The sequence below is a fragment of the Ovis aries genome, chromosome Y (assembly GCF_016772045.2).
Source record: "Ovis aries strain OAR_USU_Benz2616 breed Rambouillet chromosome Y, ARS-UI_Ramb_v3.0, whole genome shotgun sequence".
NCBI lineage: Eukaryota > Metazoa > Chordata > Mammalia > Artiodactyla > Bovidae > Ovis > Ovis aries.
The window spans coordinates 19,735,546-19,747,746 of NC_082741.1; positions in this window are offsets into that span (position 1 = coordinate 19,735,546).

The following is a 12,201-nucleotide window of genomic DNA, read 5'->3' on the forward strand; positions in this document are numbered from 1 at the left end:
ATGGTTGTCTGAGGAGGCGTTACAAATGACTGAGAAAGGAATAGAAACAACAGGCAAAGGAGAAAAGGGAAGATATACCCATATGAATAGAGTGCACCAAAGAATAGCAAAGAGCGATAAGAAAGCCTTCCTCGGTGATGAGTGCAAAAAATAGAGGAAAGCAACAGAATGGGAAAGAGTAGAGATCTCTTCAAGAAAATTAGAGATACCAAGGGAACATTTCATGCAAAGATGGATACAGTAAAGGACAGAGATTGTATGGACTGAACAGAAGCAGAAGATATTAATAGAGGTAGCAAAAATCTATACCGCAAAGATTGAAGAACTAGGCAGAAAAGATCTCCATGATTCAGATAATCATCATGATCTAATCACTCACCTAGAGCCAAACATCCTGGAATGTGAGGTCAAGCGGGCCGCAAGAAGCATCAATAGAAAGAAAGCTAGCGGAGATAGAGAACTCCACTTGAGTGATTTCAAATCCTAATAGATAGTGAGTGCTATGAAAGTGCTGAACTCAATATGCAAGCAAATTTGGAAAACTCAGCAGTGGCTACAAGACTGGAAAAAATCAGTTGTTCCAGTATATGCATTTTAGAGCTTCTTCTCTGTAGTGGTGAAATGTGTTCCACACAGAGTTAGACAGGACTGAAGCAATCCTGTGCAAATAGTTGCACGATTTTTTTTTTTTTTTAACCAGTAGCAGCTTTTTTCCAATGAGAGTTAACTGTGAAAGTGGAGCAACTGTTTGGCTTTGAGGGACGCAGGTGGTGTCAAACGGGCAGGGTGCAGGGACACAGACTGACTACACCACAGGAGTTAGGGCCCTATCAGAGCCTTTTTTTTTTCTTTTTTGAGCCCTTGTATCCGGTAATAAGAAGGCGTCTTTGGCCAGTCTTCTCCCTAGTTCCACCTATTCGGCCACTCAGAAGGCTTCCTTGCCTGGGATCCTTCTCTGTCGTTCAATGGGTCAGCACATAGAGCGAATTTCCTGGCTGGGGTCCTCCTGTGTAAATCAGTGCATCCGACACTTAAAGCATCCTGAGTGGGATTCTACTCTAGTATGGTGCATCAGGCACTTAAAGGAGGACCCTGCGTGGTGTCCTGCTCTGCATTTCAGTGTGTTCAGCATTTGATGGGTCAGCCTCACTATTGTACTAACTGGTGATGCTAGGATGTGGGAGAGAGAGGCTATGGTGATTGCTCCACCCCCGACATGTGACTCGGTGTTATTGCCTTGCTTTCATGGCTGCCTGGCTTTCCTCCACAGGCATACCCTACGACAATGTCCTCCTTCAAACCCCTTCTCTCCATCTCTCCCCACGAAACAGCAGCCCTCCCCATGAATTGCCCCAAAGTCCCTAAACTGCAGCTGCCAGCCACGGGGCCTTTCAGGGGATGGATGTCCTTGTACGGGGTATGTACAGCTGCAGCAAGGACCCTCTGCTTCTCATTGCACCCAGCTTTCCACAGATCAGCTGTTTCACTCTCAGCTTTAAATGTCTATTCTACACTTCAGACGATTGACCCAATGTGGGATTGGACCTCAGCTTCAGTTCCTTCCCCCACTCAGGGCAGATCCAGTCCTACTAACATTCCTGATTTTTCACCCAGATCTTTCCCCCGACTGAGTTTTGCGTGGTTCTATATATTCTTTGCCACTTGTCAGGTACTCCTGTCTACTTTCCGGTAACATTCTAAATACTCTCCTGTGTCTGAAGGTGTATGCCTGCTGTATCCATGGAGAGATGTACTGCACATCCACTTATAGCTCCACCATCTTGTTCTCTCATCTCACGAGAGTTTTAGAGCACAGAATCCACCGTGGTAGTAGGTGTGGCTATAAAATGTGAGTTCAGATATACTCTTGAGGGCAAGCTCAGTGATTTTAGCACAGCTGATCTAAAGCGTGGATTTAGTGTTGGCCAGACATATGCTTCAAATGTGAAGAAAATTATGTATGGTGTGCCAATTCTAGAGCACAAGGTCAGTGTTTGTGTACCATTTCCTGTAGAATGCAAGTTCACTTGTGGAAAGAGGTATGCTCCGCAATGCAACTGAGCAGTTTTAGACATCTTGTGGTAGAGTACATGCTCAATAGTGGCAGGAACTGTGCTCTAGTGTGCATTCAGCAGTGGCTGCACGCATGTTGCCAGTGCCAATGGGATGGCTTCAGACAGCCTGCTCTAAAGTGCAAGCACACTAGTGGCAGAACGTGTGCTCTGGATTGCGAGCTAAGCTGTTTCAGTACTTCCAGGCTAGAGCAGGGACGCAGAAGTGAGGCATGCAGGCTCCAAAGTGTCACACCCGCTCTAGAGCACAGATTTAGTAGTGGGGGGGAGAATCCGCAAAAGCACCATCTCAGGAGATGAAGCACGTGTTCTCGAAAGCCAAGATTCAGGATTTGAAGCATGCCTGCTCTAGATCATGGGTCTGTATTAAGAGGGGTATGCCTAAAGTGTGTTTCACTGTTGAGAGGCATGCTGAAGAGCTAAGTTCAGCAGATGCAGCATGCCTGCTCTACATGTGCTTCAGAGTGTTGTCTCAGGAGTTTCAGTGCCCTTGCTCAAGAGTGCAGACTGCAGAGGGACATGTTCTCTTGAAAGCTGGGTTTTTAATTTTGGTTGCATATCCAGAGATCCAATTCAGAAAATGTGATATACCTGCTCTGCCACACAAGCTCAGTAGAGGGAAGACAAGCCCTCAACAGTGCAAGCGCAAGGGTTGTGGCATATGTGTATGGTGACGCACGATCAATTGACGCAGGACATATGAAGTATACACCAGGTCTGTAGTGGTGGCACGTCATCCACAGATATACAGGTACACTACTCACAGCTTGCACAGTCTAGAGTGCTGGGTGACTAGCAGCAAAATGTCTGGTATAAAACGTCACTGGGGTAATTGTTACACACACCTTCTCGAGCAATACCTCAAGGAAGTTAATATAACACTTCAGAATTCAAGGTCACTAGTGGTCACACAGTTGATCTAGAATGACGGTTCACTCGTGGAGATGATATGTGTTTTAGAAAGTAGCCTCCTGGAGTAGGTGCTCCAGAGTGCAGGAAGAAGCGTGGGGAACATATGCAACAGACGGCAAGCCAAGTCATTGGCAATTTTCAGCTGCAGAGTGTAGGCTCACAGGTTTAAGCACCCAGGCCATCGAGCAAGATTAGGAGTAGTGGAACTCATGCTCTGTAACGCAGGCTCAGCAGTGATAAAGGAGTGTACCAGGGTGCAATATCAGTAGCTGAAGCATGAATATTTGGGGGCCTGGGCTTACAAGTGGCAAGACACAGGCTTCCGAGTCTGAAATTAGTAATGGCCACACATATGCTCTAGACCACATGCTCACTAGCTGTGCCATGCCTGCTTAGTGTAAGGACTCAGAAGTGACAAGTGTGCTGTAGTGCTAGGATTTATACTGCTGGGATGCATGATTCAGTGTGCAGTTGTGTAGTTCAGGCATTCTTACTCTACAGCACAGTCTCCGTAGTGTCAGAACATTGGCTCTTGAAGGCACACGCAGTCACGATGGAAGATATGCTTCTGAGTAAACCTCAGTAGTGCAAAACCCATGATGAAATGCGCTCACTCTGTATTCATGAGATCTGTACCCCCAGCTGCACGTTCAGTTACTTTGGCATGTGTGCAACTAGAGCATGTTCTCAGCAGAGCCCGGATGCCTGCACTTGAGCTCATGCTCAGGAGAGGCGTACCATGTCTTCCAGTGTTTAAAATCACTCTGTCTACAGGAGTTCTGGCTCAGTTGTGTCCAGAAGGAAACTTCAGAGTGCAAGTTCAGTAACTATTTAGGCACACCTGAACTACAGTGCAGGTTGAGTAGTGGCCTGACTTACCTATAAAGCAACAAGCTAATGATTGTGATGTTCATGCTTCAGAGTGAAAGTTCAGCCGGTGATGAACTCTTGTTCTGGAAGGCAATTTCAGTAGTGCAGGGATGCAGAATCCAGAGCGTAATACACCAAAAGTGTATGTGAGTTTACAACAGGCATGTTTTAGGGACAGGCTCAGTAGTGGTAGGCCATATCCTAAAGAACCCGGGTTTAGGAGTGATGGGATGTATGCTCTACTATGCAGCCTCAGTGACAACAATGCACTTTTTCTAAAGCTTGTTAATAGTCTCAATGGTGGCAGAAAGGGTGATCCAGATTGGAAACTAAGTGGCTCCTGCGAGCGTTCTCTAGATGGCGGCCTCAGTATCAACAAGCGCATATTCCAGAGGGCAAGCTCAGTGTTTGTAGCATGCGTGGTTTGACATAAGAGAAGGAAATGGCAACTCACCCCAATATTCTTGCCTGGAGAATCCCGTGGACAGAGGGGCGTCGTGGGCTACTGTCCATAGGTTCGCATGGAGTCGGATAAGACTAAAGCGACTTAGTATGCATGCATGCATTGGAGAAGGAAGTGGCAACGCACTCCAGTATTCTTGCCCCAAGAATCCCAGGGACAGGGGAGCCTGGTGGGCTGCTATCTATGCGGTCAGACAGAGTCGGACACGACTGAAGTGACTTAGCAGCAGCAGCAGCAGTGGTTTCAAATCAGGGGTCAGTAACTGTGAAAAGTTTCTTGCATTTTCAGTCGTTGCCGCATGCCAGGTCCGGAGTGCAGACGCACGTGGTTGTGATCCTTATGCTCTAGAGTTGTAATGTATGTGCCAGAGTGCAAGCTAAGTAGTGCACCTGTCCTAATTCAATTCTTAGTAAAAGCAGAATGCAAACTCGTGATTTCAACCTCAGTAGTTGCTGCATGCATCATCAGAAGTAGTGGTGCATACACTCATTTGATCTCTGGTTCCTCTGACTTGTCCAAAACCAGCTTGAACATCTGGAAGTTTATGGTTCGTGTATTGCTGAAGCTTGGCTTGGATATTTTTGTGCATTACTCTACTAGCGTGTGAGAAGAGTGCAATTGTGCAGTAGTTTGAGCATTCTTTGGCATTGCCTTTGTTTGGGATTGAAATGAAGACTGACCTTTCCCAGTCCTGAGCCGCTGCTTAGTTTTTTAAATTTGCTGACATATTGAGTGAAGCACTTCCGCAGCATAATCGTTTAGGATTTCAAATAGCTCAACTGGAATTCTATCACTTCCACTCACTTTGTTCATAGTGATGCTTCTTAAGGCCCACTTGACTTCACATTCCAAGTATCTGGATGTAGGTGAGTGATCACATCGTCATGATTATTTGGGTTGTGAAGATCTTTGATGTACAGTTCTTCTGTGTGTTCTTTGCCACCTCATCTTAATACCTATTGCTTCTGTTAGGTCCATACCATTTATGTCCTTAATAGTGCCCATCTTTGCATGAAATGCCCCCTTGGTATCTCCGGTTTTCTTGAAGAAATCTTTAGTCTTCCCCATTGCATTGCTTTGCTTTATTGCTTTGCTTTATTTCTTGGCACTGATCACCGAGGAAGGATTTCTTCTCTCTCCTTGGAACTCTGTGTTCAAATAGGTATATCTTTCCTTCTCTCCTTTGCCTTCATTTCTCTTCATTTCACAGCTAATTGTAAGGCCTCCTCAGGTAGCCATTTTGTCTTTTTGCATTTCTTTTTTCTTGGGAATGGTTTTGATCCCTGTCTCCTTTACAATGTCATGAACCTCCGTCCATAGTTCATCAGGCATTCTACCAGATCTAGTCCCTTACATTTATTTCTCACTTACACTGTGTAATCATAAGGGATTTGAGATAGGTCATTCCTGAATGGTTTAGCGGTTTGTTCCTGCTTTCTTCAATTTAAGTCTGAATTTGGCAATACAGATTTCATGATCTGAGCTGCAGTCAGCCTCTGGTCTTGTTTTATGCTCTCTAGGAAGAGTAAGCGTCTTTTAATTTCATGGCTTCAGTCAGTATCTTCAGTGATTTTGGAGCCCCCCCTCCCCCCAAAAAACAGTCTGCCACCATTTCCACTGTTTTCCCATCTACTTGTCATGCAGTGATGCGACAGGATGCCATCTCAGGTTTCCTAATGTAGAGCTTTAAGCCCACTTCTTCACTTTCCTCTTTCACTTTCATCAAGAGACTCTTCAGTCTCTCTTTAGTTTCTGCCATAAGGGGGGGGGGTGTCATCTACATATCTGAAGTTTTTGACATTTCTCCTGGCAGTCTTGATTCCCGTTTGCATTTCTTCCAGCCACACATTTCTCTGCATAGAAGTTAAATAAGCAGGGTGACAATATATACCCTTGAGGTGCTGCTTTTCCTATTTGGAACCAGTCTGTTATTCAATGTCCAGTTCTAACTGTTGCTTCCTGAACTGTATACAGGCTTCTTAAGAGGCAGATCTGGTGGTGTGGTACTACCGTCTCTTTCAGAATTTTCCACAGTTTATTTTGATCCGTACACTCAAAGGCTTTGGCATACTCAGTAAAGCAGAACTAGATGTTTTTCTGGAACTTGCTTGCTTTTTTGCGAAGATCCAGCAGATGTTGGGAATTTTATCTTTGGTTCCTCTGTATTTTCTAAAACAAGATTGAATATCTGGAAGTTCATGGTTCACATATTGCTGAAGCCTGGCTTGGAGAATTTTGAGCATTTCTTTGTTAGCATGTGAGATGAGTAAAATTGCATGGTAGTTTGAGCATTCGTTGGCATTGCCTTTTTTGAGACTGGAATGACAACTGACCATTTCCAACTGAGCCACAGCTGAGATTTTCAAATTTCTTGTCTTATTGAGTACATCACTTTCACAGCATCGTCTTCGAGGATTTGAAGTAGCTCATCTGGAATCGAAGCCATAATAGAGCCTTCTAAGTCCCTAATGGACACTGCATGGACTCTCAGAACAAGTGAGATCAACAGCCATCCTCTTTAACAACAACAACAAAAAGTTCTCTCAACAAGAAAACTTACACAAGCCACTGGTCCCACCACATTCACTTGGAGGAGACCACCCAATTAATAGCAATGATGGCCCTCGGGTGTGCAGAAAATAGACCTCGAAGACAGTCATCGAAACAACATGAAAAGGCAGAGACATATCCAGCAGATGAAGGAATACAATGAAAATCAACAAACCAGTGAAAGAGGAGGAGGTAGGAAGTCTACAGGAAAAACAGTTCAGCACAAAAATAGTCAATGTCTTGGAAACAAATGGATCGACAGATAAATAGACTTCAGGCATGGATTGAGAAGATGAAAGGGGTGTTTTAAATGGACCTGGAAGAAATCATGAGTAGTCAATCAATAATGAGCGATGACATAACTGAGATAGAAATCACTCTGGACAACAGGAACAGTACTGTAACTGAGGCAGAAGAAAGACTAAGTGAGCTGGAAGATCGGATATGGGAAATAAATGAAGCAGAGCAGGAAAAAAAAAAAGCAAGAGAGAAATGAAGACAATCACAGAGACCTATGGGATAATGTTAAATGCCCCCATATTTAAATCATAGGTTTCTCAGAGAAAGAAGACAAAAGGAAAGGGCATGAGAAAATATTTGAGGAGGAAATAGTTAAAAACTTCCCTGAAATGTGAAAAAGAACAGACAACTAAAATGAAAAATCCCAGTGTGTCCCATAGGGGGAAAACCAAGACACAACATGTCAAAAGACACATTAATCAAACAAACAAACAAACAAACAAACAAACAAATATACAGAATGAACAAATATTCAAGGTAACAAAGGAATGACAACAAATAACATAGAAGGGAATCCCCATAAGGATAACAGCTGATCTTACAATAGAAACTCTTCAGCTTAGAAGGGAATGGCAGGATGTACCTAAATTGCTGAAAGGCAAAAGCCTAAAGCCAAAATTACTCTATCCAACAAGGATAGTATTCTCATTCAAAAGACAAAACAAGAGCTTTACAGACAAACAAAAGCAGTTAGTGTTCAGAACCACCAAACCAGCACTTCAGCAAATGCTGAAGGATCTTCTCTAGATAGGAAACAGAAAAGCTTATAAAAACAAAGCCACAAAATATATAGTAAATGGTAAGAAGATCATACTTATCAACAACTACCTTAAACAGAAATGGGCTAAATGCTCCAATGAAAAGGCAAAGACTGGGTGAATGCATACAAGAATATACTGTCTGCAAGAAAACCATCTCATACCTAGGGACACATACAGCCTGAAAGTGATGGCCAGGAAAAAGCTATCGATGAGAAAAGAGACAAAGGAGGTAGGAAGGGAGCTCCATCCCGGGAAGGGAATCCCGTTCCGGGAAGGGAATCTTAAGAAGAGGGGTTTCCAAACACCAAGAAACATTCTCCCTGCCGAGTCTGTGGCGAGCTTTGGAAGCAGAGAGGGCAACGTAGCAGGAAGGAAACATAAATATATAATTAAAACCAACAGATTACAAGCCCAACAGTAACTCCCCCAGCAGAAAAGCAGCACAGACGCCTGCATCCGACACTAGCAAGTGGGGGCAGGGCAGGGAGGCGCAGGAGGTGCGGGCTGCAGTGCTTTTTAAGAATCAGGCAGGAACGCCCCGCACATAACCACAACGAATGAACCTGCACTAGCAAACCAGACTGTGGGATAGCTACCATGTGAAAAGCCCGAACATGAAACACCACCAGAACCACACACAGAACAAAGGATGGAACAGAAATAGCCAGTTACAGACCATTCCCCGCCGGTGACTGGCAGCCAGAACCGTATGGGCTGGAAGGGGGTGATCACAGCCCGGGAGAGACGTTACCTACAAAACTGCAAGCAGGCTTCTTTGCTAAGGCTTCTGGGGGTTCTGGACAGTCACCATCCACCTCACAAGGGGCACCAGTGGTACATCCAGAAAACTAGCAGCAGACACGGGAAAGGCGATAAGTCACCGTGACCGCGCTCACCACCCACCTGAACTACTCGGACGTCAGAAGGACACAAAAGGCAGTCCCAACCGAATCTGTGCCTCTGAGGGCTTACCTGAGCACCGAACCTGAGTTCGGCTTAGACCTGGGAGGTGCGTGCAGCCTAGGGCCGGCCTCAGACCCTGGAGCAACGTAGAGCATGAGCGGTGTGCATCGTGAGCAGGGGCAGGCCCAGTGGGTCTGAGACGCTGAAAGCACACGCAGGTGTTATTTCTTTGCAGCATCCCTCCCTCCCCACAGCGCAACTGAACAAGGGAGCCAAAAAAAATAAAAATAAAAAGTGTCCACCATGCCCCCCCCCCCCCCTTAAGAGGACGGAAATCAGACACTGAAGAGACCAGCAAACAGAAGAAATTTAATGGAGGGAACCGCCTTGGAAATAACCCCACACTACCCACAACACCAGAGGAAGGGCCAGAAATATCGTTACTATTTTTATGACCATTTCTTTTTCTTTTTTTCTTTTTCGCTGATGTGGTTGTGTGGTAGTTTTTTCTTCTTTTCTTTTTCTTCTTCTTTTTTTAACTTTTAGAAATATTTAAGTCCTCTATTTATCCTTTAATTTTTATTCTTATAACCTACTCTTACTTAAAAAGAAACCTATTTTTTAAAGCAAACACTGTATATAGTCTTTGTGTGGTTGTTGTTGTTGTTTTAATAGTTCTTGTGGCTTTTTTTTCTTCTTCTTCTTTTCCTTAATATTGCATTTTTTAACATCCAACCTCTATTCTAGATTTTTAATCTTTGCTTTTTGGTATTTGTTGTCAATTTTGTACATTTAAAAATCCAAACTTCACTACCCAATTTTACCTGAGAGCGAGATTACTGGCTTGACCACTCTCTCCTCCTTTGGACTCTCCTTTTTCTCCACCAGGTGGCCTCTGTCTCTTCCCTCCCCCTTCTCTTCTCTACCCAATTCTGTGAATCTCCGTGTTCCAGACGGTGGAGAACACTTCAGGAACTGGTCACTGGCTGGATCTGTCTCTCTGCTTTTCATTTCCCTCTTTTATCCTCCTGGCCACCTCTGTCTACTTCCTCCCTCTCCTCTTCCCGTATAATTCCGTGAATACCTCTGAGTGGTCCAGACGGTGGAGCACACATAAGGATGTGATTGCTGGCTAGCTTGCTCTCTCCTCTTTTTTTTTTTTTTTTCTCTCTCTCTCCTCTTTTGATCCCACCTCATCTCATTCCAGTCACCTCTTACTACCCCTCCCTCTTCTCTCCTCCATGTAACTCAGTGAACCTCTCCGGTTGCCCCTCACTGTGGGTAAACCTTTCATCTTTAAACTAGATATCTTATCATTGGTGCTGTATAGGTGGAGAAGTCTTGAGGCTACTGTAAAAATAAAACTGAAAACCAGAAGCAGGAGGCTTAATTCCAAACCCTGAGAACATCAGACAAGTCCTGACTCCAGGAACATTAATTGATAGCAGCTCATCAAATGCCTCCATACCTACACTGAAACCAAGCACCACCCAAGGGCCAACAAGTTCCAGAGTCAGACACACCATGCAAATTCTCCAGCGACACAGGGACACAGCCCTGAGCTTCAATATACAGGCAGCTCAAAGTTACTCCAAAACCATTGGCGTCTCATAACACATTACTGGTCACTCCATTGCACTCCAGAGAGAAGAAATCCAGCCTCACCCACCAGAACTCCAACACAAGCCTCCCGAACCAAGAAATCTTGACAAGCCACTGATACAACCCCACCCACAGTGGAGAAACTCCATAATGAAGAGAACTCCACAAATTCCCAGAATATAGAAAGGCCACCCCAAACGCAGCAATAGAACCAAGATGAAGAGACAGAGGGATACTCAGCAGGTAAAGAACAGGAGAAATGCCCACCAAATCAAACAAAAGAGGAAGAGATAGGGAATCTACCTGAGAAAGGATTCCAGATATTGATACTGAAAAGGATCCAAAATCTTGAAATCAAAATGGAATCACAGATAAATAGCCTGGAGACAAGGATTGAGAAGATGCAAGAAAGTTTTAACAAGGACCTAGAAGAATAAAAACGAGTCAATAGATAATGAATGACTCAATAAATGAGATCAGAAACACTCTGGAGGCAACAAATAGTAGAATAACAGAGGCAGAAGATAGGATTAGTGAAATAGAATGGTAGAAATAAATGAATCAGAGAGGAAACAAGAAAAATGAGTTAAAAGAAATGAGGACAATCTCAGAGACCTCCAGGACAATATGAAACGCTCCAACATTTGAATTATAGGAGTCCCAGAAGAAGAAGACCAAAAGAAAGACCATGAGAAAATCCTCCAGGCGACAATAGTTGAAAACCTCCCTACAGTGGGCATGGAAATAATCACCCAGTCCCAAGAAAACCAGAGATTCCCAAACAGGATAAACCCAAGGCAAAACACCCCAAGACACATCTTAATCAAATTAACAAAGAGCAAACACGAGAACAAATATTAAAAGCAGCATGGGAAAAACAGGAAACAACACATGAGGGGATTCCCATAACGGTAACAGCTGATCTTTCCAAAGAAACTCTTCAGGCCAGGAAGGAATGGCAAGATATACTTAAAGTGAAGAAAGAGAATAACCTACAACCCAGATTACTGTACCCAGCAAGGATCTCATTCAAACACGAAGGAGAAATCAAAAGCTTTACAGACAAGCAAAAGCTGAGAGAACTCAGCACCGCTAAACCAGCTCTCCAACAAATGCTAAAGGATATTCTGCACACAGGAAACACAAAAAGGGTGTTTAAACCCAAACCCAAAACAATAAAGGAAATGGCAACGGGATCATAATGATCAGTAATTACCTTAAACGTGCTTAGTCACAGCTCCAGAAAGCTATTCTCTTTTCCTTCTAAGGACAGGCTTACCTCTGTGGGGCTTGGTATTTAAGTATTCCCTTTGGTTAGATTCCTTGCCTTCAACCCCAGCTCAGTGCTGACAACCTTCAGGTCTCAAATAACATACTATGCAACTGGTGCATTTTACATTCTTACCAAAGAAAGTAAGTGTCAGTTGTATCTCCACAGTATTAATTTAGCCACAGGAATCTTCGGTAAAACTAAACAAAACGTTAGAGAGATGACAGCACTTCTACGAAATATGTTGTCAGCTTTACAAACGACCTATAAACTACAAAGTCATCACGAAATAGACATCTACCCAATACACATTTCATTACTAGATTCTTTCTTTGTATATAACCATTTTATACTTTCAGATTTGCAACTGGTACTTTTTCAAATAAAACTGGTGCTTTTTTTTTTGCTTGTTTTTAAGCCTAGATTTAACTGATGTCTTTAAGATGTTCATTTTAACATTGACATCATTCATAACTCCAAATACATAAAAGATGATGA